The 21498-nt window shown below is 45.2% G+C and overlaps 2 pseudogenes; one reads left to right on the plus strand and one right to left on the minus strand.

Moving 5' to 3' along the window:
• Positions 1-9751: 9751 nt before the first annotated feature.
• Positions 9752-10913, plus strand: LOC144727852 (trace amine-associated receptor 365 pseudogene; annotated as a pseudogene).
• Positions 10914-17770: 6857 nt separating this feature from the next.
• On the minus strand, positions 17771-18874 carry LOC144727894 (trace amine-associated receptor 365 pseudogene; annotated as a pseudogene).
• Positions 18875-21498: the final 2624 nt, after the last annotated feature.

The following is a 21498-nucleotide window of genomic DNA, read 5'->3' on the forward strand; positions in this document are numbered from 1 at the left end:
TGTTTCGTCTTATTTTTTAATTTCATATATAAACATTTAACATATATGAATGTTAGTTTTACAGCGCTCTGACGCGTTCACGGATTGTGCCGCGTGCTTCGTCGAGGCTGTCCAAAGCGAATGGAGTTCCTGCAGGAGTGGCGCGAAACGTCGGATAACCTGCCGATCAACCTACGCCGTAGAGTTCACGCTACGTCGCTCTCACTCCACTGCTAGATGAAGTCATCTCGTACGCCGTCGTGAGCGAGAGGGGGTTCATTTCACTGTAGCCATACTTCACCACGCTGGTCAACTCTCCTCGCCTCTGAATAATAATCATCATCATCATGATCTCTTTCTCTGAGAGAGTATGCAACCTCCTGGTATTACAGTTTAGACATTTGTATGGTTATTATTATTGTAATGACGATATATTTGGTTTCGATTTAAAGCTTTCGTGACTGCAGGGATTCATCTTCTTGGTTCTTTCGGTAAAGTCACGTAGAAGGGAAATAATAAAATAAAAATAAAACATAATAAAATAATTCTCACGACGTTTCGGCTACAACGCAAGTAGCCATTCAGACTGTCTTATCGACAGGCCTGTTCTTCACCTGAGGACGGCTGCTTGCGTTGTGGCCGAAACGTCGTGAGAATTATTTTATTATGTATTTATTTTTATTATTTTATTATTTCCATTCTACGTAACTTTACCGAAAGAACCAAGAAGATGAACCAAGAAGATGTATTTGGTTTTCGTTGCACGAGCCACAGGTGAGATATCCAACAGGTTGAGAGAATGTGCTGCTCGCTAACGCATTGTGGAGGTTATGACTCCTAAATAGTTAACCACGCACATTTTAGCTTGAAATAGGGTAACGATGTACGAGTGAAATATCCATTTAAGCAATTTTTTTGTTTGTTTGTTATCACGTTCGTTGAGGACCCCTACCCAAAGGCCAAGCGGCCAGTAACGAGCAGGACTCTGAACGTCCCCGTGAACTGAGCGAGGTTATTGACGATCGGAACCGAGTGTCAAGGACGCGGCGATTGGGAGGGGATTCCACAGTGGAGGCGATCATGCAGAAAGAGCGGTGTGGTGAGTGGGTGGGTGGGTGAGTGAGTGGGTAGGTGAGTGGGTGGGTGAGTGGGTGAGTGGGTGAGTGGGTGGGTGAGTGGGTGAGTGAGTGAGTGGGTGAGTGGGTGGGTGAGTGGGTGGGTGGGTGAGTGGGTGGGTGAGTGAGTGAGTGGGTGAGTGAGTGGGTGAGTGGGTGAGTGGGTGAGTGAGTGGGTGGGTAGGTGAGTGGGTGGGTGGGTGAGTGAGTGGGTGGGTGGGTGAGTGAGTGGGTGAGTGAGTGAGTGAGTAAGTGAGTGAGTGGGTGAGTGGGTGGATGGGTGGGTGGGTGAGTTAGTGAGTGGGTGGGTGAGTGAGTGAGTGGGTGGGTGAGTGAGTGGGTGAGTGGGTGGGTGGGTGAGTGGGTGAGTGAGTGAGTGGGTGAGTGATTGAGTGAGTGGGTGGGTGAGTTGGTGAGTGAGTGAGTGAGTGGGTGGGTGGGTGGGTGAGTGAGTGGGTGGGTGAGTGGGTGGGTGAGTGGGTGGGTGAGTGGGTGGGTGAGTGGTTGAGTGGGTGGGTGGGTGAGTGGGTGAGTGGGTGGGTGGGTGAGTGAGTGGGTGAGTGAGGGGGTGAATGAGAGTGTGTGAGTGGGTGGGTGGGTGAGTGGCTAGGTGAGTGGGTGGGTGAGTGGGTGAGTGAGTGAGTGAGTGGGTGGGTGGGTGGGTGGGTGAGTGAGTGGGTGGGTGAGTGGGTGGGTGGGTGAGTGGTTGAGTGGGTGGGTGGGTGAGTGGGTGAGTGGGTGGGTGGGTGAGTGGGTGAGTGAGGGGGTGAATGAGAGTGTGTGAGTGGGTGGGTGGGTGAGTGGCTAGGTGAGTGGGTGGGTGAGTGGGTGAGTGAGTGAGTGAGTGGGTGGGTGAGTGAGTGAGTGGGTGGGTGAATGAGTGGGTGAGTGGGTGGATGAGTGAGTGAATGAATGAGTGGGTGAGTGAGTGAGTAGCGAGACGTTAACTCCCTCGCCTGGTATGGAGGAGGTCGTGGGTTCGATCCCGATCGAGACGCCTGCTGTATATTTGGAGTTTGTGTGTGTGTCTGTGGTCGCGTGGATTTTTCTCCAGGTTCTCTGGTTTTCTCTCCACATGTAGTGTTAACATGCGTTTCGAGTATTTCGCTGCTATGCATTTCCAGATCATGATAAGCCACTTCATTGAGCAATCATTTGTGGCCAGGTCGCTTCTGAAAAAGTTACATAGCTCAGAGGGCCTTACTTGGTAAAATATAAATAGTGTATCTTCTTGGTTCTTTCGGTAAAGTCACGTAGAAGGGAAATAATAAATAAAATAAAACATAATAAATAATTCTCTCGACGTTTCGGCCACAACGCAAGCAGCCGTCCTAAATACAACAACAGCCGTGCGTTGTGGCCGAAACGTCGTGAGAATTGTTTTATTATGTTTTATTTTTATTATTTTATTATTTCCCTTCTACGTGACTTTACCGAAAGAACCAAGAAGATGAATCCCTGCAGTCGCGAAAGCTTTAAATCGAAATATAAACGCGGGTTCTTGAGTAATTGTGTGAGTGAGTGGGGGTGGGTACGCTGTTATCTCCAGTGTGGTGAGTGGGTGAGTGAGTGAGTGAATAAATGAATGAATGGGAGAGTGGTTGGTGAGTGTGTGTGGTTGGTGGTGGTGGTGGTTATGGGGAGCGGTTGTGCAACAAGTAGCGCGCTGCACTACGCACCCGGCGACCCAAGTTCGATTCCCGCTCATGGCCAACACGAGAAAAAGTCTGACACAGCGACAGTGAGAAAGACACAGAGAGAAAGAGGAAGACAGAGTGAGACACGCATGAAGGTACACACAGAGACAGACAGATAGATAGACAGACACGGCGACATGGAGAGAGACAGAGAGACACGCGCAGAGTCAAGGAGGCTGTCACAGAGACAGAAACACGAGAAAGACGGAAAACAAGAGACGCAAACTCAGAGAGAGAATCAGACGTAAATACAACAACAAAAACAATACTAGGGTAATGGAGAGAATGAAACAGATCCACAGAGAGACGCACAGGGAATTTCTTACTTATTATTGTGGTGAGACTTTTAGATGTTTATTTACGTGAATATTATATTGTGTATGAATCGCACTTAGGAGAAGATTCCATCACGTGACGGTATGTGTGAGTCTCTAACTTGGTGGACTGGAAAAACTCGTATCACCACCATCATCGTCGTCATCATAACCAGCCATGGTCTATCTACTGCTGGCTGAAGGCTTCCCCTTCACGATCCCGTGACGCCAACAATCCGTCTTGCTTCCGCGCACGGGGTGATCTCATCGTTCCATCTCCGCGGGGAACGTCCACTCGGACGCGTTCCCCACCTTTGGCTGCCACTCCAATATTAGCCTCGACCCGAGGAATCGCCCCCTTCTCTAGCGATGTAGTCTGCACAATCTCGCGGCATTTTTTGTTAATTACAGGCACTAAGTCTTCAATGTGCGTGTTTACTGCGGTAAGTGGCGTAAACACGCACGTTGTTTAATAGGCTGAATGTCTCTCATTAACACTGCCGCTGCTGCGGGAGTCGTCTCGAGCAATACAATGGCTTCTTCAGCACCGTAGCCGTGGGGTTACATTAACAGATTGACATGCTAATCTCTAGCAACACAATAGCCGAGGTATTCCCAGCTCTGCGATCTTACATTTACAGTAAAACCTTGGATTGCGAGCATAATTCGTTCCGGAAGCGGGTTCGTAATCCAAAGCACAATTTCGCCATAAGAAATAACGGAAACTCAGATGATTCGTTCCACAACCCAAAAATACTATATTCATATAAAAATGATTAATAGAAAAGTATTTTTATATTTTTATTATTTAAATTTAATATAAACTAATCAAATGTATTAATTGAATTTGATCGTGGCTGGTGTGAGGGAGACGAGAGAGAGGAGAGGAGGGTTATTGTGTAGGACGACTTTCACTTGCAGTACAGTTACTAAAAAACAGTCACTACACTTGGATACAAAATTTTAAAAAATGCTTTACGCACACAATCGTGGTCACAACACTATACATTTACTGAAAATTCCATCTCTAGCCCCACCCACTTACCCATGGGTTGTACCCATCTCAAACATATATAAAACCTATAAAACCTCTGGCTGCAGTAGTTCTCTCGCTACATTTATTCCTGCCTCAGCAGTCCGCCTTCTGTATTTGTTCACCTGAAGACGATTGATTGTGTTGCGATCGAAACGTCGTGATTTTTTAAATAATTTTTTATCTACGTGACTTTACCGAAAGACCCACAGAGTACTCTATATCCTATTTGCACATTAGCACGACGGTCAACGTATGGCTGTTTCTTGTTGAATGTCTATCTGTAGCCGAGTTTTTGTTATATACAAAATTATAGGCTTCACCCTTTACATCAATAACAATAATAAAATCACGACGTTTCGGGCGCAACACAAGCGTCCACCATCAGGTGGGAAAGCATTCCCATTGGATTGACAGCTTTGCCACCAGATGATGGACGCTTGTATTGCGCCCGAAACGTCGTGATTTATTTAATTTTCTACCTACGTGACTTTACCGAAAGAACCAAAGAGTATGGATTCCTGCAGTCACGAAAACTTCAAATCATAATAATAATTATTACGTAATATTATTATCACGTAATAATACTAATCATTATCTACATCCAGCCCCTGTGCCAATTTACTGCTGGATTAAGGTATCCCAGAATTCTGTCGGTCATGGCTGTTGTTTGACCATACTTCACCACACTGCTCAGGTCAAACAGGTGAAAGGATGTGGGCTCCGATCAATGGTTTATTACGTAATACTTATTATTGTAGAGAGCACAATACAATGCAAACACAGATTGTCACAACATGCAAACAGATATCACAGCAGTTGAAGGTATACATGTTTAACAACGTTACGGGAAATGGACACTCACACCCACAGCCCTTTTGTCAATCCACTGCTGGATTGATGGGCCTCCCCACACCCCGCTGATCGTGGGTGTTATGTGACCACGGCTAGGAACCTAGGGGTTCATGGCGAAGTTCGCGAAACCACTGCGCCACCACTCCTCCACCACCACTGCCACCACTCCACCACCACCACTATCCCTCTCTCCCTGCGTTAGTTCTGAAATGCACTGAACTGCTGTCATCTGTCCACCCCGTCACCGCCTTTCCAACGAGACGTCATCCCAAGGGTTTCCCCGCCTGCGGGAACACGGTCTATTCGCGTGATGTGTTTTAATATTGCCGAATCCATGGAGAGCTGAGTGTAAATTAACACCTTTAGGGTACCCGTTCCACCGAGGAATGAAATGTAATTGATGCGCCGATTGATAGGGAGCAGTGCCGGATGATCCTAGTGGCAAAAGTAGCTACATGTGTAGTAGCTACATGTGTAGAAGCTACATGTGTAGTAGGTACATGTGTAGTAGGTGCATGTGTAGTAGGTACATGTGTAGTAGGCACATGTGTAGTAGGTACATGTGTAGTAGCTGCATGTGTAGTAGCTGCATGTGTAGTAGCTGCATGTGTAGTAGGTGCATGTGTAGTAGCTGCATGTGTAGCAGCTGCACGTGTAGTAGCTGCACGTGTAGTAGCTGCACGTGTAGTAGCTGCACGTGTAGTAGCTGCACGTGTAGCTACTACACGTGTAGCTGCTGCACGTGTAGCAGCTGCACGTGTAGCAGCTGCATGTGTAGTAGCTACTACACGTGTAGTAGCTGCACGTGTAGTAGCTACTACACGTGTAGTAGCTGCACGTGTAGTAGCTACGGGCCCCGCACTTTCAAGGGCCCCGCGCTGAATGCTTTCAAGCTATCAATACCGGTTCAGTGATTCTGCACTTGCTCTATTACTATAGTACTAGACTGCCTTGAACTTTTATGAAATACTGGGTGTTTAAGGTAAGCGATTTGTCGTATTATCTGGCTGTATAGCACATGAAAGAAATACAATTACTTTACTATGCAAGTAAAAAATGTGTGTTTTAATATATGTGTTTTTTGTATTTAGGGCCCCTTTATAAGATCATGCTACAGGCCCCACACTAGCTTCATCCGGCACTGATAGGGAGTTGTGACGAGCCAGCGCACTGCCTGAGTTCGAATTCTGGTCACGCCATCATCAAGGGGCAAAGAGTGATATACCAATGGGACCTGGGTGGTGAAGTATGGACAGACAACCCTATGGGTGGAGTTTGCGGGGCGGGGGGAGGCAACGCCCCGTCAAAACTGTGCGCAATTATGAATGCTTTTCAGTAGTTTACAATTCATATTATAGATTAATTAATTATATGCACCTGCGATTCCTAATGCGAGTGACAAAGCCAAACATCGAAGTCATTGGGTTGGTTGTAAAATAATAATAACTAATTGGTTGTTTATTATTTTGTTAAACGTTATAACTGTTTTTGTTGTTGTTAGTGCAATTTTTTGGTGCCATTCCTTGATTAGTTTATTCATTAATTATTTTGTTTGGTAGTCGTAGGGGTTTGTTATTTGGTTGGTAGTGGCTGGATAATGGGATATGGTCCTTGCATATATATAATTAATGTACAGCGTTGTGGGATGCTATTAGGATTAATGACCGCTATATTAAATTAAAGTATTATTATGTTGTATGGTTTAGAGAGTTGGACTTGAACAATGATTTCGGTCTTTAAAGAGAGCCCGTTCAATTTAACACGTGGTTGGCTTTCGTGACGAATATCATCAATAATAGAGGTGTTTGCATGAAATCGTTTTAATATAAATGCGCCGTTAAACCCGCCACCACCCGACACGGCCAATTAGTAAGGTTTGTAGCGTAAACAAAACATGCCAATTCGTTCAGCACACCGATGTGTTGGAGAGTAAACCCATTCAGTCCACGCAACTCATTGGGTTGTCAGTAGCAGATCGTATCTAGTGTCTTATACATCCTGATATTGAATGATTAAAAAAGCTTTTACCCTTTTCGAATGATAAAAATGCGTTCTGTATTAAATGATCTTTTTTAAAAGAAAGGCATTATCATTAATTATCTTGATCTTGCCAAAAGGGTCGCATAGGCCAGGGGTACCCAACCCACCGGTACCGGTCCCGTGGTCTGTTAGGAACCGGGCCGCACAACAGCAGGAGGTGAGAGCGGTGAGTCCGCGCTTGGCCCGCCCCCATTGTTTTCTAACACTGGTCAACACACTTTTTCTGGCATAAGGTGTTCCAACGGTTTTAAGGTAATTTTGGGGTGCCGATTCCAAATCTGGCATTAGTTTTTGTCCATCACATCAGGTTTTTGAGATATCAAATATTGCATTTTCAATAAAAACTGCAGAAGAAAAGTATTAAATAAATGTGAATATCTACATAAAATGATATTATAAACACACTATCCTAAAAATACAGCACCATATTTTAACACTAAAGCAGTCACTGACTCGCAACAACTTGCAATCATAAGTGAAAGAGTTAATTTCGGGTAAAATCAATGAAAATGGGGTATGCCGATAGCATAAAATGAGATGTGATAGAGAAAATCTGAGATCAGATTTGGAATCAGCACCCTGAAATTATTCTAGAACAGCTGCAAAATCCAGGCCAGAAAAAAATGTTTTGTTGTTATTGACCAGTGTTATTTTATTTTTCGATTTAAAGCTTTCGTGACTGCAGGGATTCATCTTCTTGGTTCTTTCGGTAAAGTCACGTAGAAGGGAAATAATAAAATAATAAAAATGAAACATAATAAGACATAATAAGACCCAATGATGAGAATTATTTTATTATGTTTTATTTTTATTATTTTATTATTTCCCTTCTACGTGACTTTACCGAAAGAACCAAGAAGACAGTGTTATTTTATTTACCACTTCCGTCCGCGCCTCTTTCCCGCACTGCGCACTCGTCTCAGCCACAGTGTTGGTAAGCTCACAAGCTGCTAACCCCTAGTAGCCAAAATGAGTAAAAAACACAAACGTCGCTTGAGAGCTTCTTTGAAAAGGGGAAATACCCAATGATGAACCCCCCCCCTACCGCGGTCCGTGAAAAAATCTGTCTTACACGAAACGGGTCCCTGGTGCCAAAAAGGTTGTGGGCCGCTGCCGTAGATAGACAGTTACCTACACATCCTATTAGTTTTTTCGGTAAAGTCACGTATTATTTTATTTTTATTAATTTTAATTTAATTTTTTTACCTACGTGACATTACCGAAAAAACTAAGAGTATGAATCCTTGCAGTCACGAAAGCTTCAAATCTAGAGTTACCTACCCATCCCGAGCATTGCTCTTGTACTGGGCGCCTTTGTGCGGCCTTTGGTCTCTATCACTGGTGAGACGACGCTAAAAAAATTTACCCGTAAAAACAAAGTTTTTCACTATAAATCCTTTATATGCGTGGCGGCTAGAGTCCTGTCGTCCTCTGGCTTGAGATGGCTGCCACCTATGGGTCAGATGATTGCCTGCCACCATTAAGCAATTGGTAATTAAATATATATTTTTTTTCCTAAAAAGTGTAAAATTTTGTAAACATTTTTTTCACGAAAATAAATTGTCACACACAACGAGTCTGTGTGCAAAATGTCAGCTCGATTGGATCACGGGAAGTGGGTTAAAAAACGACCGAAAGATTTGCACGGTCGTAAGCGCGCAAGCAAGCAAGCAAGTGAACTTAATATAAAGGATTTAAAAAAAGAGGTTGTCTCTGGTAAAGGCCAATACATTTCACGGGCAGTGCATACGTTATCGTAGCATGAAAAATAAGAATAGGTTTTCACACTTTCTGGCAATTAAGATGTTCAAACACCAAATAGAAACCTTTTGCAAGGAATCAAGTCTGCATTAACCACACAGAGTACTTGTGGTCAACATGCGAACATCATCTGATATCTTAATTGTCTTTTAAACTGATTTTTTTGCCTACACCAGAGGCAGCCTTCCTGGCAAAAGGTGTCTATTTGGTCAGTTTGAACATCATAATACCTGATTTAAAGCTTTCGTGACTGCAGGGATTCATATTCTTGGTAATTTCGGTAAAGTCACGTTATTTTTTATTTTATTGTTTCCCTTCTACGTGACTTTCCGAAAGAACCAATAATATCGTAATACATGTTTATTGCCAGAAAGGGTAAACCTTTTCTTATTTTTTCATACTTTGATTCTGGCGAAAAATGTTCAGTGATGTTATCACAGCATTACTCTTTGGTTCTTTCGGTAAAGTCACGTAGAAAGAAAATAACTTAAATTATAGAATACGCCGTTTCGATTGCAACACGAGCAGTCGTCATCAGTTAGAGCTAAATTGGAGAGAGAGAGAGACAAAATACAGACACGGAGACACACAGACAGACGGTGCAATAATGCTGATGGCGCATACGGCGTAGAAAACGATGTTGCTTTCAAAATATCGTAAATCTCGGACGTGCGTTCCTCCGCTCTCCAGGCCATCTCGAAGGACAACACAAAAAGGCGACGTTCATTTGAACTAGGAAACTCGGATGATGCTCGGGTGTTGAACAGCTCTCTCATTCTCGTGGGGCGACCGGCGCAACATCGCCCAACGCGCCATGCGAGTCGCGGCACACGACAGCAAGCGAAGGCATTTCAATTGAATTTCCACGCCGATGAAATACTTCTCAACAAATCTATTTTTTTTTTTAAAGGCACCCCCGTCCGCTCTTGATAACCTCGTGGCAAACTTGACCGTGACATGTACAACAACACCGGCAATCGCTGCGCGCAGCTCTACCACGGATACAACTGCACGGGTCCCAGCCTGACGCCGACGAATCTGTGCGCCGTGGTGCTTCTCCTGTCCTCCTTCATCGTGGCCACGGTGCTGGGCAACCTTCTCATCATCTGCTCCATCGCGTTCTTCAAGCAGCTGCAGACCTTCCCGACGACGCTCGCTCTCTCCCTGGCTCTCTCCGACTTCCTCGTGGGCCTGGTCATCATGCCCTTCGCCGTCATGAAGACCGCCTACCGCTGCTGGTTCTGCGCCGGCGCCTTCTGCAACGCGCACCACTTCCTCGACTACATGTTCACCAACTCGTCCATCTTCCACATCACCTGCATCGCCTTCGAGCGCTACGTCGCCATCAGCGACCCGCTGCGCTATCGCGCCAGGGTCACCAGGAAGACGATGGCGGCGATGCTGCTGCTGTGTTGGCTCGGATCGGCGCTCTTCTCGTCGCCCAGCCTCGTGAGCTTGCTGAGCAAAGTCGTGTCGGGGGGGCTCATCCAACGGGTGCGCTGCCCCGACGACTGCGTGTTCTCCGTCTACATCGGCATCCAGGCGGTGATCGGCATCTCGCCCTATTTCATTTCGCTCGCCGTCATCGTCCTGGTGTACGGCCGGATCTACTCCATCGCCAGGAGGCAAGCGCAGAAGGTCAACTCGGAGGGGTCAAGGCGCAGGGGGCAGGAGGAAGCGGCGTGCACGGACACCTTGCACAAGTGGAGGGCCATGCGTAGGGAGCACAACGCCACCAAGACGTTGGGAGTCATCATCTTTTTCTTCCTGCTGTCCTGGCTGCCCTACAACGTGACGGTCATCGTCTTCGAGTTTGTTGCCTACGCGTCGGACGTGTACCAGGTCACGCTGTGGATCGGCTACATCAGCTCGGCGTTCAACCCCATCCTCTACGCCTGCTTCAATCGCCCCTTCAGAACCGCCTTCCACAGAATATTGCGCCTGAAGGTCTTCACGTTGGCCGAGCGGGATTTCGCATTGTCCACCGTCCAGAATGGAGGACACTGAATATTGTCCACAATGGAGATTTGTCGGGTTGGCTCGCGTAAATGTAAATGCGTCGTGAAACCCGCCACCACCCGACGAAGCCTTATTGGAAAGGTTTGTCGCGGAAAACAGAACGTGCCAATTCGTTGCTAGCACAGCAACACAGATGCGTTGGAGAGTAAACCCACAACGTTTACATTTCGAGTACGACGTTTCGGCAGTAATTGTAACTAGCATCATCTGATGGTGCCGGGTTTAACGACACATTTATATTTACGCGATCTTACCCAAAACGCCTACGTGTTAATCACTGAATACTGTAAGGGGGGAAATACATAATATGTGTATTTAATATTATTGGTTCTTTCGGTAAAGTCACGTAGAAGGGAAATAATAAAATAATAAAAAGATAAAACAATACAATTCTCACGACGTTTCGACTGCAACACAATCAATCATCATCAGGTGTGAAATCCACAGCAAGAAAATTTGAAATAAGTGGCGTTAAGAAAAAACGCCACTTTTTTCCCTTCTACGTGACTTTGCCGAAATAACCAAGAATATGAATCTCTGCAGTCACGAAAGCTTTAAATAAAAAAAAATGTGTATTTAATGTTTATTTTTAACCAGCCCGCAGCTTTGAGACGTACACATGCACATATATTTATTGAATGCAGAGGTATACAGTATACAAATGAGAGACATACTGAACGATTGTATAGGGCAAGTGTTGGTATCATAATTTAAGTAATAAGGGCCAATTTTACCCAAGGAAAGTCCTCAGTCAGTCTCAAGACTATCGGGTTGCCACCTGTCCTGGTTTTCCCAGGATCGTCCTCATGATGAGGAGGCAGCAGCAGTAGCTGTTGTTGTCCTGGGAAATCTGTAAGTCTTCCCGGAGCATTACAAAGCCACGTTTTTTTTGTAATTTGTGTGACAATAATCATCATAACAATGTACCACCCGTGACAATACACTTTTGCAGGAGTTCGCTCCGGGGCATTGGCGACATATTTTTTCTTCCATTGAAACCTCATTTGCCAGTAAAAAAATATGATAATTGGTTTTTTACCCTTCCATCTGGCAACAAAACTGACACCTTTTTTTACAAGGAGTCATGTTTGCATTGACCACAATACCTGCAGTCATAATGCAAACAAAAAACATAACTCTGATAATGTATGCACTGTCCTTGAAGTTGATTGGTCCACACCCGAGACAGCTTTCCTTAGAGCCTCGTCTCACATGGGTTGGACCAGATGACGCCAAAAGGCGCACATGCGCCTTGTAAAAAAGGTGGCAGTTTTGTTGCCAGATGGAAGGGTAAAAAAACAATTATCATATGTTTTCTTGCTATTATATGCCACGGCTGTTTTTCGCTGTACCTCCGGAGGTGGCAACTCTACTCAAGACTCTCTTTCAGGAGGTTCCTGCCACGGGATGTTTGGCCAGTTCCTTAACGAGCGAGTTGTTCACGTGTGAGAGGAAACGTGAGTGTCTGAAGAAGACCCGCGCGTGTATCGAATGTGTGGGCAACCCAAGATGCTGCCCTGCCATCTACCGACAGTAATAACGTACTCGAACGCAACAAAGTAGAATTTAGAAAATGGACGCTACATATGAAAATATTAATCACCTAAATAATGAATGTAATGCAATCAATCACCTGTTTCATTTAAGGAGTTGTGTTTGTATTTTGTGTCACATGTTTGAGATTGTTTACCCGTGAAATCGTTGTAAATCTTCACTAAAGATGATGTGAATCACTTCTTGCGTGCTTATTCATCCACTGAGATTCACTGCTTTTTACAATAAACACCTGCAGAATTGTCATTTGACCTGCATATGACCCATTTTGACCCATCTTGGGCTGAACCAAGCTGAATTGCGAAGCTCATGGATCAGATATAGACACAGTCCAATCGGTGGGCTCCTCTGACAGGTGAGTCTGCGTTGGCTGGATCACGTAGCCCACACGTCCAGCCACCGCATGCCCAAGCAGCTTCTGTTTGACCGGATGGAGGGGGCTTAACGGGCAAAGAATCGGGCTGAAGAGGGAGATTGGCTGCTGTGGTGCAGGTGAACTTTGACCTGAGTGGACCTATTAACGACCGGTACCAGAGGTATCAAGATCGGCCTTTGTGGAGGAGCCTCGTGAAGGACGCTGCTACTGGGCAGATCGAGGCAGTCGCCCTCCAGCAACAACGGAGGGCGGAGGAGCGACGCTCACAACAACGAGTGGAGCGCGGGGTGGCTAAAACACAGCAAGGTGGCAGAGTGAGCAACACAATTGGTGAATCTGTAATGTAAATTAACCCACAACACCCGGGGTTATAACTGTATGTGTGGCCTGTAACTGAACAACTAGATGACAATGAGAAGAGGTTTTCTCCTCTTTTCTGGCAACAAAACAGGTGTTAAGATGTTAAAACACCAAACTGAAACATTTTACAAGGAATCATGTCTGCATTAACCACAATACTTGTGGTCAGAAAAAAAAATACTCTGATAATATATGCATTGTCTTTGAAACTGATTGGTCCACACCAGAGACAGCTTTCTTTGGAGCCTCGTCTCAAAACGGTGTTAGACCAGAGGACGCCAAAAGGTGTATAGCACAAGGACAATTAACTATCAGAGTAATGAGAGCTCGGGGTGAGCATCTACATCTCCTCTGGTCTAACACCGTTTGAGACGAGGCTCAAAAGAAAGCTGTCTCTGGTGTGGACCAATCAGTTTCAATATTTGTTTGCATTCTGACCACAAGCATTGTGGTTAATGCGGACATGATTCCTTGTAAAATGTTTCAGTTTGGTGTTTTAACATCTCAACGCCTGATAATTGTTTTTTTCCCTTCTATCTGGCAACAAAACTGACACCTTTTTTTTTACAAGGAGTCATGTTTACATAGACCACAATACCTGCAGTCATAATGCAAACAAAAAACATAACTCTGATAATGTGCACTGTCCTTGAAGTTGATTGGTCCACACCCGAGACAGCTTTCCTTAGAGTCTCACATGGGTTGGACCAGATGACGCCAAAAGGCGCACGTACCAATCAACTTCAAGGACAGTGCACATTATCAGAGTTATGTTTTTTGTTTGCATTATGACTGCAGGTATTGTGATCAATGTAAACATGACTCTCTGTAAAAAAGGTGTCAGTTTTGTTGCCAGATAGAAGAGTAAAAAAACAATTATCATATTTTTACTGGCAAATGAGGTTCCAATGGTGTAAATCTCAACGCCTGTTTTGTTGCCAGCAAAAAGGGGAAAACCTATTCTGATATTATGGGTACTGGCGAAGGAGGTCCCATGATGTAAATTACAATGCATCTTCGTCTCAAAGACAATGTATTTTCAGGATTATAAGACGCACCCCTAACGATTTCTTTAATATTCGGGGGAAAAGAGTGCACCCTATACTGCTGAGAATACGGTAAATATAGTGGGCTCATGGGCTGTCAATCACAGCGATGTACAATCGGGACTCCTGCAACAGGGAATTAAAATATTTTATTGCAAGAATGTTCACAACTCTTTTGACAAAGCATATATCATTTAAAGCTGTTTGGTATTGTAATATGATAGATTCATATAAGTATATTTTTTGTAAATATTACACATTATGTACAGCAGATAAAACATGCAACTCTGAGTTCCCCAGGCAATTCGGTGCAATTCACGGTGGGGTGATTCGATTCAAGATGCGATTCATTTGAAACATTGTGGTGATTGTAGCGGCCACTAGTGGCTGCAAGGATCAATACAACTTATCGTATCATCTACGACAGAAAAAAACATCGGTCCTCAACGCAAGCTTGAGGATTCTGTGTTCATCGACGCGTCCATGCATGGAATCATCATCAGCCACTGTTGGAAGAACCAAAGAGTATGGATTCCTGCAGTCACGAAAGCTTCAAATCAAGATCGAATATGAATAAGTCACTAAATAGACTTTTAGAAAAATATTTCAACGCACACGTATCCTGCATCATCATCATTCTCAGTTATTTGAACTTCGCCACATCGAAAGTCACGTAGAAGGGAAATAATAAAATAATAAAATAAAACATAATAAAATACAATTCTCACGACGTTTCGGCCACAACGCAAGCAGCCGTCCTCGGGTGAAGAACAGGTCTGTCGGAAAGACAGCGTCTGAATTAACACCACCAAGCTTGGCAGCGTATATTTAAGCTGGATTAGGGGAGGAAGAGCGCCTTGACAAAGGAATTTGCATATCAACAGGAATTTAGCATATTTATGGGAAATGCAGCTTTAAATCGAAATGTGTTACATCCGTTTGATATCCGAGCAATGAACTGTTTGATTGTCCGTAGCAGTGCCAGGAAGCGGTCCTGGGACGTTCCCACGGCTTGGCCTGCGGACGTTTGTGTGCGAGGCAAGGTCCCCCATATTCTGTTTCAGTTTGCGCCCAAAAGTTCAACAAACTGAGGATGATGATGATGCAGGATACGTGCGCGTTGAAAGATTAAAAAAAAGTCTATTTTAGTGACTTATTCATATTCGATCTTGATTTGAAGCTTTCGTGACTGCAGGAATCCATACTCTTTGGTTCTTTCGGTAAAGTCACGTAGGTAAAAATAATAATATATCACGACGTTTCGATCGCAACACAAGCAATCGTCATCAGGCGAGACAACCACAGCAAGAAAACTGCCCATATTCATTGGATTTAGTGACTTCTTCTTGGTTCTTTCGGTAAAGTCACGTAGAATGGAAACAATAAAAATAATGAAATAAAACATAGTAAAATAAAAAAATAATATTACGTAATAAAATAATATAATAATATAATATAATAAAATAATATAATATTTTTTTTTTATTGTTTCCATTCTACGTGACTTTACCGAAAGAACCAAGAAGATGAATCTCTGCAGTCACGAAAGCTTCAAATCGAAATTTAGTGACTTGTTTAGCATTCCTATACATTGTACTCCTCTTGGTTTTTTGTTGTTGTTTTTGTTGATGTTGTTTTTGTTGTTGTTACTCTCTGACCCGACCCTCAGGATGTCTTTAAAAAAGAGCTTCACACCTCATCGGATTCTTTCAGGCTAAATAGAGATTTCTGATTCTGATTGGTGCCGCTGGGTGGACAGAGGGCGAGGAGGGTTTTAAGAAACGTTCTTCATTGTTTCAATTGCCGCGCCGGGAAATATAACTAACTGGATAGGCGACCTGTGGATTGCAAGTGCATTGTGTTAACCATCACACACCAAGGTAGCATCCTCTTGACTCAAGGGCAATGGTTCTCAACTTGTAAACCACACTATTAACTAAACATTTGATTTATTTTACCAGGCAAGGCCCACTGAGCTGTATAGATCTTTTTCAGAAGCGACCTGGCCACAAACGATAGCTCAACGAAGTGGCTTCATCACGTGGAAACCTATAGCAGCCAAATACTATAAACGCGTGATGTTGATCCTTAATGTGGTGGAGAAACCGGAGGACCCGGAGAAAAATCCACGCGACCTCGGGGAAAGAGAGAGAGAGACACGCAAACTCCAAATATACAGCAGCAGGCGCCAGGGTTCGGGATCGAACCCACGGACCTCCTGTATACCAGGCGAGGTTGTGGTCAATGGACCGCTGCCAGTCTCCACCGTGGTCAACGTAAATGTGTCGAATGTTGACAGTCGTCGGAGGGTTCTGCAAAGGCTGGGAACCTTTGGGTGTTCTGCAAAGGCTTTAAGAGTGCAGTGCGGAGACAGAACAAGTGTGATGTTGTTTTATTCTTCCGGTAAACTCACGTAGACAGAAAATAATAAAATGAAAGGAATCTTCTTGGTTCTTTCCGTAAAGTCACGTAGAAGGGAAATAATAAAATAATCAAAATAAAACATAATAATTTTTATTTTATTTTATTCTTTTATTATGTTTTATTTGTATTATTTTATTATTTCCCTTCTACGTGACTTTACCGAAAGAACCAAGAAGATGAATCCCTGCAGTCACGAAAGCTTTAAATCGAAAAATGAAAGTAAATGAATAAAAACCAAAAACTCACGACGTTTCGATCGCAACACAAGCGGTCGTCATTAGGCGAGTTTTAGTTTTTTTATTAATTTACTTTTATTTTATTATTTTCTGTCTACGTGAGTTTGCCGAAAGAACCAAAGAATATTTTTTACTCCTGCGGTCACGAAAGTTTTAAGTCAAAATAGAACAAGGGCGAGTTTAAAACAGCACACGGACGCGTGTACAAACAAACAGCTAGGCCTCGTGCTAGGCCTCGGCAAGGTAAGGTCAAAGGTCAAAAGCAACGAGCCTACCTTTACCCTACCTTTTACCTTACCGCAATACAATCACTCTACCCTTACCTTTTACCCGTTAGCAAGGTAAGATAAAAGGTCAAAAGCAACGAGCCTACCTTTAGCTTACATTTTACCCTTACCCCATACAAATGACCCGATTACAGGGTAATTACTGGGGTACTACACATGAACAAGGTCTATAATAGGTAAATGCGAGGTAGAGCGCTTTATTTATATAGAATACTCTCGATGATTCCAATTTTAAATGGAGGCCACGGACTGCGCCACGGAGCTTTTAGCGAGCGGTGAACAAGGTATTTACCGGGTAATACTTCGCGCTACCTTTACCCTACCCTTTACCTTACCCCTTGTCATGTCGACACCTTTACCCTTTTACCCGGAAAAAAGGGTAAATTATCTTACCTTGCCGAGGCCTACCTCGTGCATCGCGCAAATGACAACACACCCCCCCCCCCCCCCCATCAGCAACAGTTCATGAAGAACCGCACCGCGGTCCTGTTTCTGTCTCTCGGGGTTAACCGCCAAATGAAAATAACAAAAGACGTGAGCGAATGTGTCCGATCGACTGACGTGCAGCAAGCGAGCGAGGGCAGAGAGACAACTTTCGCCGTCGTCGTTGTTGTTACCCAAATTTATCGGGAGACAACAAAGAATTACGGGTGGGGGGGGGGTGGAAACGGCCGTCAGCATTCCGAGTCGTCGTAGTTGAAGAGGTCAGTGGCGCGGAAGCCCGGCGCGAACACCCTGCAGGCCACCGTGGCCCTGAACGCGTTGCGGAACGAGCGGTTGAGGGCGACGATGAGCACCGGGTTGAGCGTCGAGTTGACGTACGTGAGCCAGTTGGAGATGTCGGCCGCGGCGCGTCTCGTCGCGTCGTCCAGCAGCGAGTCGGTGGCTGAGAGGACGAAGTAAGGCACCCAGCAGAGGACGAAGACACCCGCGATGACGCCCAGCGTCTTGGTGGCGTTGTGCTCACGCCTCATAGCCGCCTTCCACCGCCGGCCGTCGCCGTCGGCCCCATCGGCCCTGTCGGCTGGGCCCCGCCGCCTGAGGCCCGCCGTGGCGGCGTCGATCTTGCGCGCCTGGGCCCTCGCGAGCCGGTAGATCTTGGCGTAGGTGAGCGACATGAGGAGCATCGGCGCCGCGTAGGCGCACAGCATGTTGGCCAGACCGAAGGTCGCGCTCACCGACACGGGGCAAACTTCCCGGCAGCCCGCGAAGGCGCCGGGGCCGTCCGGCACGCCGACGCTGTACCAGCCGCTCATGATGGGCCACGAGTAGACGGGCACGCTGAGCCAGCAGCAGAGCAGGAGGAGGGCCACGACGCGCCGCGTGACCCGCTGGGGGTAGTGCAGCGGGTCGGCCACCGCCACGTAGCGGTCGTACGAGATGCAGCAGAGGTGGACGACGGACGAGGTGGTGAGGGAGAAGTCGAGCCACGTGTGCACCCTGCAGAAGACGCCGCCGTAGGGCCAGCAGCTGTCGACACTGCGCATGGTGCTGTAGGGCATGATGAGGAGGCCCACGAGGAAGTCGGCGAGGGCCAGCGACAGGGCGAACGCGTTGGTGCGGGTCTGCAGGTGCCTGAAGTAGGCGATGAACGCCACGACCAGGAGGTTTCCCGCGATGGTGCACGCGATGAGTGTGGTCATGACGGAGAGGGCCACCAGTCGCTCGGACGGCAACATTGAGGCGGCGGCGGCGATGGTGGTGGTGACCGAGCGGTTGGCGTCTGTCGTTTGGTTGCGAGGAGGAAGGAGAGTTGGAACGTCCGGCGGTGGTGACATTGGGAGTGGTCTTGAGGGGGGCGAGTAGAGGTGCTGCGGTTGCCACCTTTTGAAGTACAAAATAACGGGAGAAATGGGAGAGGAGGGAGGATACGTATCTCAACAATGCTGTACTGGAAGAGCACGTGGCAACTGCATGACCGCTGTTACGTGCAAATGCGTTGTCTTGAGCGGTGTACGTATTGATTTGAGGCTTTGGTGACTGCAGGAATTCATACTCTTTGGTTCTTTCGGTAAAATCACGTAGGTAGACAAATATCTAATAAATCACGTTTCGATAGTAACACAACCCATCGTCTTCGACAGGTGAAACAACAGCAGGCGGACTGCTGAGGTGGTAGGAAATGTAGCGGAAGAGAGCCACCGCAAACCAGAGGCCACATACGTGCGTGGGGTTAGGGATGGGATTTGCAAGTAAATTTCCAATTAGGATTGAGCCACCTCTACGGGGAGGATTTCCACACAACTCAGACATTACTTCAACCGAGAAGATGGATGCAAAAGTGGAAGGACGTTGATCAACCAGGTGTGGTGTTAACTGTTGTGTTGGCCGACTCTCTGAGTTGCATTACATTTCTAAGTTTGTTAAGTTTGGTATTTTGTTTCCTTTTTTTTTCTCTATCACCTTGTTCCCTCTGTAAATTTCACCCCCACCCTCTCGGCCGTTGCGGCGGCCCCTCCTCCTCCCCCCCTCGGATTGGCCGAGGTGTGCGAGCTCTGCTATCCTACATTTACTTGCAAATTTCATCCCTAGCCCCGCCCACTTGCCCTTGGGTTGTGCCCACCACAGGCGTATGTGGTCTCTGGTTTTTTGCGGTGGCTCTCTCGCTACATTTCCTCCTGCATCAGAAATCCGCCTGCTGTGTTGTTTCACCTGAAGACAATGGCTTGTGTTGCTATCGAAACTTCGTGATTTATTAGTTATTTGTCTATCTACGTGACTTTACCGACAGAACCAAAGAGTTTGGTGTATGTATTGCTACGCAACTTCGCAACATTCTGGACTTTTAGTGGAACGGGGAGACTTACAGCTGTCCTATGACAGCAGCAGATACCTCAACAAGAGGACGATATTGGAAAACCCAGAGCAGGTAGCAAGCTTACTCTGGGAAGACGAATTTATGTCTAGATTTGAAGCTTTCGTGACTGCAATGATTCATACTCTTAGGTTGTTTCGGTAAAGTCACGTAGGTAAAAAATAAAATAATAATAAATGAACATAACTAAATTAAATCACGACGTTTCAGAAGCAACACAAGCCTCCGTCATCAGGTGTAACTGCTCCAGTAAAATTATTCACACGCTACAGTAATTTTATTGGAGCAGTTACACCTGATGACGGAGGCTTGTGTTGCTTCCGAAACGTCGTGATTTAATTGAGTTATTTTCATTTATGATTTTTTTTTATTTTTAGCTACGTGACTTTACCGAAAAAACCTAAGAGTACGAATTAATTTGATTGTGACGTTTTTTTTTCGTTAAAGAAATACCCAAAACGCGGCCCAATTCGTACAGCCCATACTCGTGCTGCTAACGAGCGCAAGTCAAATATTACCTCTATGGAAAGTGATCGCTGTCTGATGCTAGAGCAGTGTTCCACTAGGTCAACTTAGCCTAAAATAAGTAATATTAAAAAAATGTTTTAACCACGCTTTAATGAAATGTACCGTACTAGCAATGGGAAGAATTTCACAACTCCAGGAAATGGCCCCGAAGCTTGCCATAACGTAAGGGACTGTGGCCAATTACAGACAACGTCCGTTGAGCGTGGACAATTAGAGCTAAGCCGAAACATAACATCTAAAAAATAATGTTTAAAAATACATATATATTTTATTTTTTATGATAGAATATAGTATTGTCATCAGTATGACATAAATATACCAAGTTTGCAGTCGATACCACATTGGGAAGTATGTAAAAATTTTGTTACAAGATTTCATGATACGACAACAACAGACAGAGTGAATTAATAGAAAGCATGTAAAAAGATAGTTTAAAATGTTTTGGTTAATTTTTTATGATAGAATATAGTATTGTCATCAGTATGACATAAGTATACCAAGTTTGTAGTCGATACCACATTGGGAAGTGGGTTAAAATTGAGTTACAACATTTGAGGATACGACAACAACAACAGACAGTGAGTTAAATAAAAGCGTGTAAAATAAAAAAAATAGAGAACTCGATACACTGACGGTGTCAACTTCAGCATTTTGTGAAAACGGCATTGGCTATACCAAGGGCCTTGCGTGCCAGGCCTTAATAGGTGTTCGCCAACAGCACTTGCCTCGCTACAACAGTCAATGGAGGCCAAATTGTGATGTTTGCCTTTGCCCGTGTTTGAAAATTGTCACCATGCGTTTCTGGACTGGGTATTTTCAAGGTGTGCTGGTCCTAAAATGAGTAATACCTGCAGGTGTGAGGGTGCGGTGGTCATAGACACGAGAGACGGAGAGACAAAGGTGGGCGGGTGTGTATTGAGCTACCTTCGTATCCTCAGCACGGTGCTACTAATCTTTGTCTAACAGCACCTGCCCCACCAGGCTATACTGCTTGTTGAAGGAAATTTGTATATTGTGTCCGTCTGTGTCAAAATCTTACAAACTAAATGTTACTCTTCG

This window comes from Lampetra planeri, chromosome 27 (genome assembly GCF_965212315.1).
Source record: "Lampetra planeri chromosome 27, kcLamPlan1.2.h2, whole genome shotgun sequence".
NCBI classification, from domain to species: Eukaryota; Metazoa; Chordata; class Hyperoartia; order Petromyzontiformes; family Petromyzontidae; genus Lampetra; species Lampetra planeri.